The sequence below is a fragment of the Brachionichthys hirsutus genome, chromosome 12 (assembly GCF_040956055.1).
Source record: "Brachionichthys hirsutus isolate HB-005 chromosome 12, CSIRO-AGI_Bhir_v1, whole genome shotgun sequence".
NCBI classification, from domain to species: domain Eukaryota; kingdom Metazoa; phylum Chordata; class Actinopteri; order Lophiiformes; family Brachionichthyidae; genus Brachionichthys; species Brachionichthys hirsutus.
The window spans coordinates 13,260,119-13,270,916 of NC_090908.1; positions in this window are offsets into that span (position 1 = coordinate 13,260,119).

The following is a 10,798-nucleotide window of genomic DNA, read 5'->3' on the forward strand; positions in this document are numbered from 1 at the left end:
CCCAAACGTTCCCGCTCTGCTTCAGCAGCTTCGCTTTCTACGGAAGCCCGGAGGGATTCCTTTTATTGACGATAAAAGGGGGGCCGTGGGGGGGGTGCATCCAGATGTTTGATCCTCTGCTGGAGCTCATAAATGTTTATTAAGTGTGTCCCCAGGTGAGACATTATCAGCTGGGGGGGGTCGACATGAAGATTCATGCTTTTAATAAAGGTAGCTCTGAACATCCCGTTTAAAACGACCCTCCTTCCCTAAATCTATAAAATAAAGCGTTTTAATTAAAGCTTGAATCCCAAAGACGCACACCTACCCCCCCCCCCCCAATCACACCTGCCTTATGCTCTATTGTAGCTGCCGGTAATGGGCTCTCCTTCATTAGCGTAGCATCTTGTAGCATTCTCTGCTCTGTGTAATGAACCCCAGACAGCAATGCATGATGGGAAACAGATGTGCTGCACTCGTTCAATTAACCCAGGGGGGGGGGGGGGGGGGGGGGTTGGGATGATGGGAAGGAGGCGGAGCTGCGACGCCACAGCGGGAAGAAACATATTCCTCCTGGGGGGGGCATGAAGTATGACATCATCACCGCCACATGAAGTATGACATCATCACGCGTCCTGCTCTTATAATTTACTGTTGTAATGACCTCCGCCCCCCCCCCCCCCCTGATATTTGTAGGTGCGCCCCTGCCTCCAATCAGCACCGGCGCTCGTCTCTCCCGCGCGGAGCTGCACGAGCATCACGCACCGGAGGACCGGAGGACCGGAGGGAGGAGCGCTCGCGTCCCGCCATGAACCAAACGGCCACCGTGTCGCCGGTTCAATGCGCGTCCACGAACACCATCAAGGTGAGGCTGAAACTTGTTTGATGCGACTCCCCCGCGCCGCGTGCGCGGAACCCGCGCGGCCGTTTGGAGACGTGAAGTCGTTTAATGACAGCAAGCCGGTGTGAACGGGGCAGCGCCCGGGCCCGGTCCCGGTCCCGGTCCCGCAGGGGGGACATCTCATTCACGTCACGTCGGGCTCCTGATTGGATACCGGAGAGAAACGTTCGAGCCTCTCATCACACGGAACGGACGACGCAACGGGGGGGCCGAACTTTACCGAGGGTTCTCTGGAGATCCCGGTTCTCCGGTTCTTCACCTGCGCTCATAAAAGTGGCTGATGGCCGGTAGCGCGTGCGTGTGCGTGTGCGTGACTCAGAGGCTGTATTGATTTTGCGCCACTTTTCAACCACCAGAGAATTAAATCTTGCAAGCTGAAGTGGGGGGGGGGGTCGCAGACGGAGCTTGCAGCTGGATAATCAATAAGCCAGGCTGCATCAGCTGATCACTCTGATTGATTATCTCCAGCCGTCACGTTAGTCCAGATGTTGGTTTGTGAGGATCAATGAAGGTTCTGGTTCCGTTCGGGTTCCATCCTGACCCCTGCTGGTCGGATCCTGGAGGCGTTGGACCTGATCGGGTCCCGTAAACCGTTACACAAGAAGAGAATCCCTTCCAGCCCGACCCGGCCTTCACCCCGGCGCCGTTCACGCCTCCGTCCGAGATGAGAGACCCGGTTTCAGCGCCTCCGTATCCGGGGCTAAACGGGTCCGAGGCCCGCCTGGCGTCTGATGCGTCTATAAATGGCGGGTCCTGCAGCGTCGCGGCTAAACGCCGCTAGCGTTCACTCATCTGGAGCGGCACAGGTGATGTCATTTCCTGGGCCTCGCCGTCCTCTGGTTTAACAGGATGTGAAGCTTCGGCTGCGCTTTGATCTCGGCGCTCCTTCTCCTCCTCCTCCTCCTCCTCCTCCTCCCTGCCGCCGCGTCCTCTTATTTATTTATTCCTGCAGGAAGCTGATGGTAAACCAGAGCGGCGCCGTTTGATCGATGGTCCGAGGAAGGAGACGGACACCCGATTCCAACCGGCGAGGAAGCGAAGGCCCGCCCTCAGAAGAGATAACGCCTCAATCTGTCTCAAAGCGGCGGCGGTTCCGTTAACGCCACGGCCACTTCCTGTCAGCGAGCTTCGGGTCCCGGCTCTGAATGTCGATGGTTCTGCAGGCCGAGGCCGATCGCCGCGGAGGTGCTGATAGGAACCCGCAGCGGGTCCGGACTCTAGTGGGTCCAGAGCTCTAGCGGGTCCGGGCTCTAGTGGGTCCGGGCTCTAGTGGGTCCAGGCTCTAGTGGGTCCGGGCTCTAGTGGGTCCGGGCTCTAGTGGGGTCCAGGCTCTAGTGGGTCCAGAGCTCTAGCGGGTCCGGGCTCTAGCGGGTCCGGGCTCTAGCGGGTCCGGGCTCTAGTGGGTCCGAGCTCTAGTGGGTCCAGGCTCTAGTGGGTCCAGAGCTCTAGCGGGTCCGGGCTCTAGCGGGTCCGGGCTCTAGTGGGTCCGGGCTCTAGTGGGTCCAGGCTCTAGTGGGTCCGGGCTCTAGTGGGTCCGGGCTCTAGTGGGTCCAGGCTCTAGTGGGTCCAGAGCTCTAGCAGGTCCGGGCTCTAGCGGGTCCGGGCTCTAGCGGGTCCGGGCTCTAGTGGGTCCGGGCTCTAGTGGGTCCGAGCTCTAGTGGGTCCAGGCTCTAGTGGGTCCAGAGCTCTAGTGGGTCCGGGCTCTAGTGGGTCCGGGCTCTAGCGGGTCCGGGCTCTAGTGGGTCCGGGCTCTAGTGGGTCCAGAGCTCTAGCGGGTCCGGGCTCTAGTGGGTCCGAGCTCTAGCGGGTCCGGGCTCTAGTGGGTCCGAGCTCTAGCGGGTCCGGGCTCTAGTGGGTCCGGGCTCTAGTGGGTCCAGAGCTCTAGCAGGTCCAGAGCTCTAGCAGGTCCGGGCTCTAGTGGGTCCAGAGCTCTAGCAGGTCCAGAGCTCTAGCAGGTCCAGGCTCTAGTGGGTCCAGAACTCTAGCAGGTCCAGGCTCTAGTGGGTCCAGAGCTCTACCAGGTCCGGGCTCTAGTGGGTCCAGGCTCTAGTGGGTCCGGAGTTCTGACCCACACAGCCTCGCTCTTCCCTGGAATCTTGGTTCCTGCTGGTGTTTGTCAGGATTAGCAGGAGAAACGAGCTTGTAGTACCTTGATCCACCAACAGGGGGCAGCTTTGGTCTACATGAAGACTGTATAAATACTAGACTCAGGTAAATACAGAGGTAATATAGAGTAGTACTGCAGTAGAGCCTAAACTAATAAATGATCCGACTTTATTTCATGCTTCTGCCTTAAACGAGTTATTAATCGATTACTAATCAACATGAATGATTTTAACTCGGATGGTGTTGGTTCTATGAATGTGGTCCAGAGAGTGATCTGTGTTGATCCGGATCATCTGCCCCCCCCCCCCCCCCCATCACCTGGACGATGGAGGCGTGTCTGCAGGATTCGGGAATGTACTAACGTTTTACATTTATTGTGTTTCCATGGCAACAACTCAAATTTATACAGAAAGGGGGTGAGGTTGACTCCTGATGCGTTTCCTGTAACCGGTGACACCTGGAGTCAGTGTGTTGTTTGTTTCCATGGCAACGGTGGGGCTGTGGCCTCAGACTTATTTTATGTATTTCCATGGCAATGAAGCCTGGTCGTGATGCTGCCCCCCCCCCCCCAGAGAGGTCCGGTCCGGCCCCCGTAGCGTGAACGCCCCTTGAAACCGGCCTTGGCCTGGCGCCTGGTGTGATTAAAAGCGTGATTCCGGCGCGGCGGGACCTTGAGGCGGCGGCGTCGGGGCGGGTTTATGATTCCGAGCTAACGACTGCTTAGCCGCGCCGCGCGGCGGCCCATTAGCATTCATGAGACGCGCCGGTTTGAATGCCAAGCTTTACGGCGGCGTTCTGCCTCTGCATCGGTCCTCGGGGACGAACGCCACGGGAGATTAGAGGAGGACGGCGGGGGGAGATACGGGATCAGGAGGGGAGGAGAGTGAGATGGGGGGGGGGGGGGGGGTCGGAGACGTCTTCGATGTAATCCTGATCTAAGTGGTTTCACCGCGGCCTCCATCACGCTCGCCGCTGAGGCTGGAGGGCATCGGCCTGCGGGACGCCATGACGCTCAGGAAGGACGAACATCGATGATGTCATCAGACGGAACGCAAAGCGACCGGGTTCAGGGATCCCACGGAGACGGAGACCGTTAGTTGCGTTTCCGTAATCACTCCTCTCGGTGGCGTTGGGAGCGTTCGCGTTCCCGCCGGCGTTCCCGCCGCGCTCCGGCTGGACGTTATCGGCATGAAGCACCGGGATGATTAAATACACTGGAAGCTGCTCGTTCCTTTAGAACCCGACCACGTTCCTCAGCCGGTTCCTCCGGGGCGCCGCTCAGCTTTAACTCTTCGCTTCCTCTCGTTCTCCTCACGGCTCAGCGGCTTCTGTTCCGGCTGAAGCGGCCTCCAAACATGTAGGGGGCAGCATCGCACCGGAGGAACGCCCACTGTTAGCTCAGTTAGCCGTGGAGCTAATGGCTCGAGTCCCCCGCTCTGCCCCAGAACCAGAACCATGCGGTCCGACGTCGTTGTTGTTGTTGTCAAACGCTGCCTCTAGAGGTATAAAGTGGTACTACTGATAACTTAGCTGATAACTTAGCTCGGGGCTAACTACCCTGCGATGAACTGGCGGCTTGTCCAGGGTGTATCATGCTGGGATAGGCTCCGGCACTGCGACCCGGTTTCTTCTGTTCTGCTTGACCCTTGACCCGACCCTGTTGGCCAGTCGGCTCACTGTCCTAGTGATCCAGATTCCGAACCCGCACCGGTCCGGTCCCGAATAAACCGAGTTCTGAAGGCCGAACAAAAAGCAGCGAATAGAAAGTTCTGGAGCCCAGAGAGGATGCTGACGGGCAGAACCTGGAGGAGAACACGGGACCAACCCACCCAGCCGAACCAGAACCGCTCCACACCAGAGGTTTGAAGCTTGACGGCACCGGGACCCGACCCGTGAGCGCCTCTGAACGCTTCGTCGTGGTCGTGTTTCCGTACCGGGCCCGGGGGGTCGTTAAACACGGCTGGCTGTTCTTTCACCTTCGTCCCCAGAGTCTTCCTCCTGTCCTTACCGCCCGTTTGTCCTCTACCTCCTTGCAGCCCGTCTATTTTAAGACGACTGGCGTCAGGCTCAGATCGCCGCCACGCCTCCACGGCGCCGCCGGTGATGTCACGCCGAGGAAAGGACATCATCAGCGCTGACCTGGGAGCAGTTTGTTCACACCTGCTGTTTCTCCTGCGTGCGTGTCGAGGCCGGACCGGCGCCACCTGCTGGCGTGGGTCCTCGGTTCCGTCCCGTCTGCACCGAACCTCCAGCATCATTAAACAGTTCTGATCCCAGCGCCGTCTGGGATGGAGCGCTCGCTAATGAGCGGCGCTCCCTGTTCGCTCTCGAGTTCTGAACCCGGGGGGGCGAGGGGGGGGGGGGGGCGGCCTGCTTCCCTGCTTCGCTGCATCTGCCCAAGAGAAGTTTCAGAAACCTGCCCCCGAACTCAAGCTGTGCATCAGAGATGGGGGGGGGGCGCCCTAAAGGTGAGGCGATTTAAATAACTCCTGTTAATGGGCGGCGGCTTGGAGGCGACCCGCAGCAATTATCAGCGGCTCCCAGCAGACGAAAGGCAATCTGCAGCTAATTGAGTGCTAAGCCACAGGAAGGGCGGGAGCGTGACCTTTCGGAGGGGGCGGGGCTTGTTTCTCAGGCTAAAGTGTCCTCTTCAATCCGTGACGATCCTTCCTGACCTTGGTGACGAGAGGAGGCGGGAGGACGGAGATAAAGCCCCGGGTTCGTTTGTCATGGCGGGGCGTTTAATGGCTGTTTAAACGGCCCGTTGTTTTCAGCGCCGTCGGGTCCGGTGTTTAAAATGTTGACTCAATCAATGGATGATGGGCCTCTGTCACCGGGGGCTCATAATCACCCCCCCCCCAGAGCATAAAAACAATGTGCTGCATTAGCGTTTCTACCCAGATGGGCTTTCCTGCTATTAGCGATGCAGCTGATGCCATCTGCTAACAGAGACGCTAATTAGCATGTAGCCTCGATCCGACCAATCGGCTAAAAATGAAAAACACAAGTTGTGATCATAAATGTTTGATTCCAACAAACGCAACCGGGTCTGCGCCAGAACGCCGCCTTCCATCGGCGAATGGGCGGAGTCCAGGTAGAAGTAGGTGCCTCCAGTTCTAGCGATGAAGACACTGATCCGGATCCGGAGACAGATTCTGGATGGTCTCCAACGTTGTTGGACGGACACCTAAAGGCGTGGCGCCGGACTCAGGAGCGGGACTTAAAGAGCCGTTCTGATTGGTCGGCGGTTCTTTGGCGGACGCCGCTTCACATTTACGCGGTAGGAAGTGGGTTTGGCCCAGCCGGGCAGGATTCCGGGCATCGTCCCGCCTCGTCTGATCTTCTGTGTTTGTGAGTCGGCGTCGCCGGGAACGGTGCCAGCGTTTCCTCGGCGCCGGCTGATTCATCATTCAGCACGCCGCCTTTAATAAACAGCCACCGACGCTCGTTCATTCACGCTCGCCGTCTTCCCGAGGCGGCAGCTGTTTTCTGTAATCCCTCCGGTCAAGGTCAAACCCGATCGGCCCGATCGTTCATTCCGTCACAGATCAATCCGTCTGCACCCCGAGCCGAGGTCGCGGGACTTTGGGCGTGACCAAATAGATCTGAAATTGATATTGATCTTCTGGTTCGCCCAGGAGTGGCCATTATTCATCCAATGAGAGGAGAGCGTGGAGGATACGCAGAGGTGAGCGCCGCCGCTTCGCCGACGGGAGAGTCGATCCGCCGAAGGGTTAAAAACACCGGCAGGAAGGCGGCGACTTCTTTAAGAACGTTTACACGACCGCCGGGTCACGTGACAACGAGCTGGCCGCTCGGCTAGCATCCGCTAACCTCGGCGTTTTACTCGTGTACAGATATGGGCGGAGTCTGCCTTCATTTCATACGTTTGTGTGTGAAAGTCATGCAATACCACAAGAAAGGTTGGGGGGCGCTGTCGCTCTAATTAAACATCGACTTGGCAAACAGCGATAGCATCCTGCGAGCTGCTTCAGGAAGCGATCTCTGTTAGCGATAGCATCCTGCGAGCTGCTTCAGAAAGCTATCTCTGTTAGCGATAGCATCCTGCGAGTTGCTTCAGGAAGCGATCTCTGTTAGCGATAGCATCCTGCGAGCTGCTTCAGAAAGCTATCTCTGTTAGCGATAGCATCCTGCGAGCTGCTTCAGGAAGCTATCTCTGTTAGCGATAGCATCCTGCGAGCTGCTTCAGAATGCTATCTCAGTTAGCGATAGCATCCTGCAGCAGAGCTTTCACCGCTGATGAGTACAAACCGCTCGAACCTCGGCGTGAACACAACGACTAGCTTCACGCATTAGCCCGGAGCGCCGCACGCAGAACGCACAGCGGCGGCGTCCAGATTAAATCTGTGCGTTACGGCTTCCATTGCATGTTTTTGCGTAGCATTCCGGTGGATTCCAGCGTTTTACTGTACGGTGAGCTAAAGCACCGGCGCCGGCCTCCCGGTGGCGCCGAGCGGCGCATAAAGAGCCGCTTTTATGAACCGGACAGCTTGGAATTATAACCGGCGTGCAGAAGGAGGACGTCTTTGCCCCCCCAGCCTCGTGCATTAGCAATGAGCGCCATCTCACTGAAGAATGGAACATCAGCTGATGCTTCCCGCCCGAGCGCCGGCTGTCCGGAATCATTCCGGGAGGGAAACGCAGCTCGAAGCCCGATTGGGCTCTGAACACGCGGACGGAACCGCTCCGGGGCCGTTTTCCTGTTTAACGGCTTTAGCTGTTGGAGAACAAAACGATCGGATAAACCGTTTCAGTTTCAGCTCGCCCTCGTCTTCGTCTCTTCTGACGAAGATATAAGCGTGCTAATGTTCCCCTCCCGCGTTTCGAACACTCCGCGACAGCGACACACCACTGATAGCTAAGCTAACGCACCGCTGATAGCTAAGCTGACACACCGCTGATAGCTAAGCTAACACACCGCTGATAGCTAAGCTAACACACCGCTGATAGCTAAGCTGACGCACCGCTGATAGCTAAGCTGACGCACCGCTGATAGCTAAGCTAACACACCGCTGATACCTAAGCTGACGCACCGCTGATAGCTAAGCTGACACACCGCTGATAGCTAAGCTGACGCACCGCTGATAGCTAAGCTAACACACCGCTGATACCTAAGCTGACACACCGCTGATAGCTAAGCTAACACACCGCTGCTAGTTAAGCTAACACACCGCTGATACCTAAGCTGACACACCGCTGATACCTAAGCTAACACACCGCTGCTAGTTAAGCTAACACACCGCTGCTAGCTGTTGAACAGATGGATGGCTGCGCGGCTGCTTTCGTCTCATTGGCTGAAACTGGCTGCTTCAAACGACCGGCTTGTATTTTGTTGATCTGAAGGAACCAAACACTGATTTGTGATTGGTCGTTGAACAGAGAGGCCTGACCTTGGATCTGATTGGAGCGTTTTTAATTCCTGCTTTCCGTCCTCCGCTCCACATTCATCACCTCCTCCTGCAGAGAGATGAATCAGCTGATCAATGGCCGGCCTCCTGGAGCGCTGAATTAACAGCCATTCTTCCACCCGTTAGCGTCCTGTGGGGGAGATTAAGGGAGGGAGGGGGGGGGCATTAATTCACCGGGACGACCTCTTTAATAAATAAGTTCACGATAAATCTCACATCAGCGCCTGAACTGGTTTCACCTCTGGAGCCTGCTGCTCCTGCTGCTGCTCCTCCTGCTCCTCCTGCTCCTCCTGCTGCTGCTCCTCCTGCTCCTAGCCATTGTGAGTTAGCTTTGGGCTAGCGAGCAGACATCTGTCTGTTTCAGCCCCAGGTGGGAGACGTTAGCACCTCCAACTCCTTCCCCAGCGAGAGGAGGATCAGTTCTGCTCCTCAAACCGCTGATCCCTCCCAGGATGGAGGAGGAGGAGGAGGAGCACAGCCCTGCGTTATCAATCAGTTATTAAGACATAAACAATCAATCACCACGATCCTCTCATTATCATCTGCTGCTATGTTTGGTTTCCTCAGGTGAGGCATGCTAACGTTAGCTACAGCCTTGGACCAGGTGAGGCATGCTAACGTTAGCTACAGCCTTGGACCAGGTGAGGCATGCTAACGTTAGCTACAGCCTTGGACCAGGTGAGGCATGCTAACGTCAGCTACAGCCTTGGACCAGGTGAGGCATGCTAACGTTAGCTACAGCCTTGGACCAGGTGAGGCATGCTAACGTTAGCTACAGCCCTGGTCCAGGTGAGGCATGCTAACGTTAGCTACAGCCTTCGTCCAGGTGAGGCATGCTAACGTTACTACAGCCTTGGACCAGGTGAGGCATGCTAACGTTAGCTACAGCCTTGGTCCAGGTGAGGCATGCTAACGTTAGCTACAGCCTTGGACCAGGTGAGGCATGCTAACGTTAGCTCCAGCCTTGGAACAGGTGAGGCATGCTAACGTTAGCTACAGCCTTGGACCAGGTGAGGCATGCTAACGTTAGCTACAGCCTTGGAACAGGTGAGGCATGCTAACGTTAGCTACAGCCTTGGTCCAGGTGAGGCATGCTAACGTTAGCTACAGCCTTGGTCCAGGTGAGGCATGCTAACGTTAGCTACAGCCTTGGAACAGGTGAGGCATGCTAACGTTAGCTACAGCCTTCGTCCACGGTCACCTGGGAGCCGCCAGGACGGGACGTCCTCGTTCGCGCTTCATGACTCAGATTTCGCCGCGTCAGCGTTTCTGTGGTTGAAACGATGCGTTCAATGTCAGAGAACGCCTGCAGGCTTTCAGAGCTCTGTGGCACCTGAGCCGCCAGCTCCGGAGGGGCGGGACCGCTGAGCGCCGCGCGCGGCCTTTGATCGGAGCGAGGAGGTGTGGAGCCCGGAGGCGTATTGATTCAGGAGGAGGCGTTCAGGAGGAGGCGTTCAGGGGCCGCATGCATCATTCATGGTCGTTGTGCGTCGGGAGGCTTTTGTGTGTTTGATTGTATTCCAGGTGTTGGTGCGCCGTCTCCATCAACAGCCCGTCCAGAACCAGGTCCGGAACGGAACGGTCCCTACCGGCGTGGCGTTGGACCGCGTCCCATCGCTCAGCGGAGGCCGCTCAGATCTAAAGCCGCTGCCTTTGAAGCAGAGCCGGGTCCATCAGAACCTCGGCGGACCCGAGGCGCCTGAACGCGTCATCGTAGTTTAATGTTTCATCACAAAGTACAGGATCGTTATTAATAGTTAATTACTATGTTATTAACAACCAGCAGGATTAAACGCCTTCGTTTGGGTTGAGGGGGCGTGTCTGTTTGTTGTTTGTTGACTAAAGACAGTCCCCCTGCTGGGAGGACTGGACCGGGACCAGAACGGCCCCCATTAGAGTTTAGAGTTAATGATCTTTAATGGACCGTGCGCGTGCGTGTGCGCGTGCGATCACAACCGCTCCTCTCTGCGGGGTTTACAGGTTATTGAATCTTCGCACCTCCTCTTCCTCCCCCGGGGAGCTGCGGTCTCCCTGCTCCTGCAGGAGGCGCCCAGGAGCTGCGGGTTCACCTCCGGATGCGGCTCCGCTGCGTGATGCGGGTTTTAGTCTTGTAACCCCCCCCCTCTGGAAACCAGCCCCAGACCACTCGAACACTCCCCCTCCTCCTCCTCCGCCTCCTCCTCTCCGTGCTCCACGAGCACCGGGAGAAGCTCTCTTGCTTCCAGTCGTGCAGGAGCTACAATGTGAGACGGTTCGGTTCGGGACCGACCGCGACTCCTCCCCCTCCCCGGACTCGAGCTCGGATCGTGACGGCGGCGCATCCTTCATCCTTCATCCTCCTCATCCTCCTCTGACGGGACGCGCGTTCTTCCCGGAGTTTAAA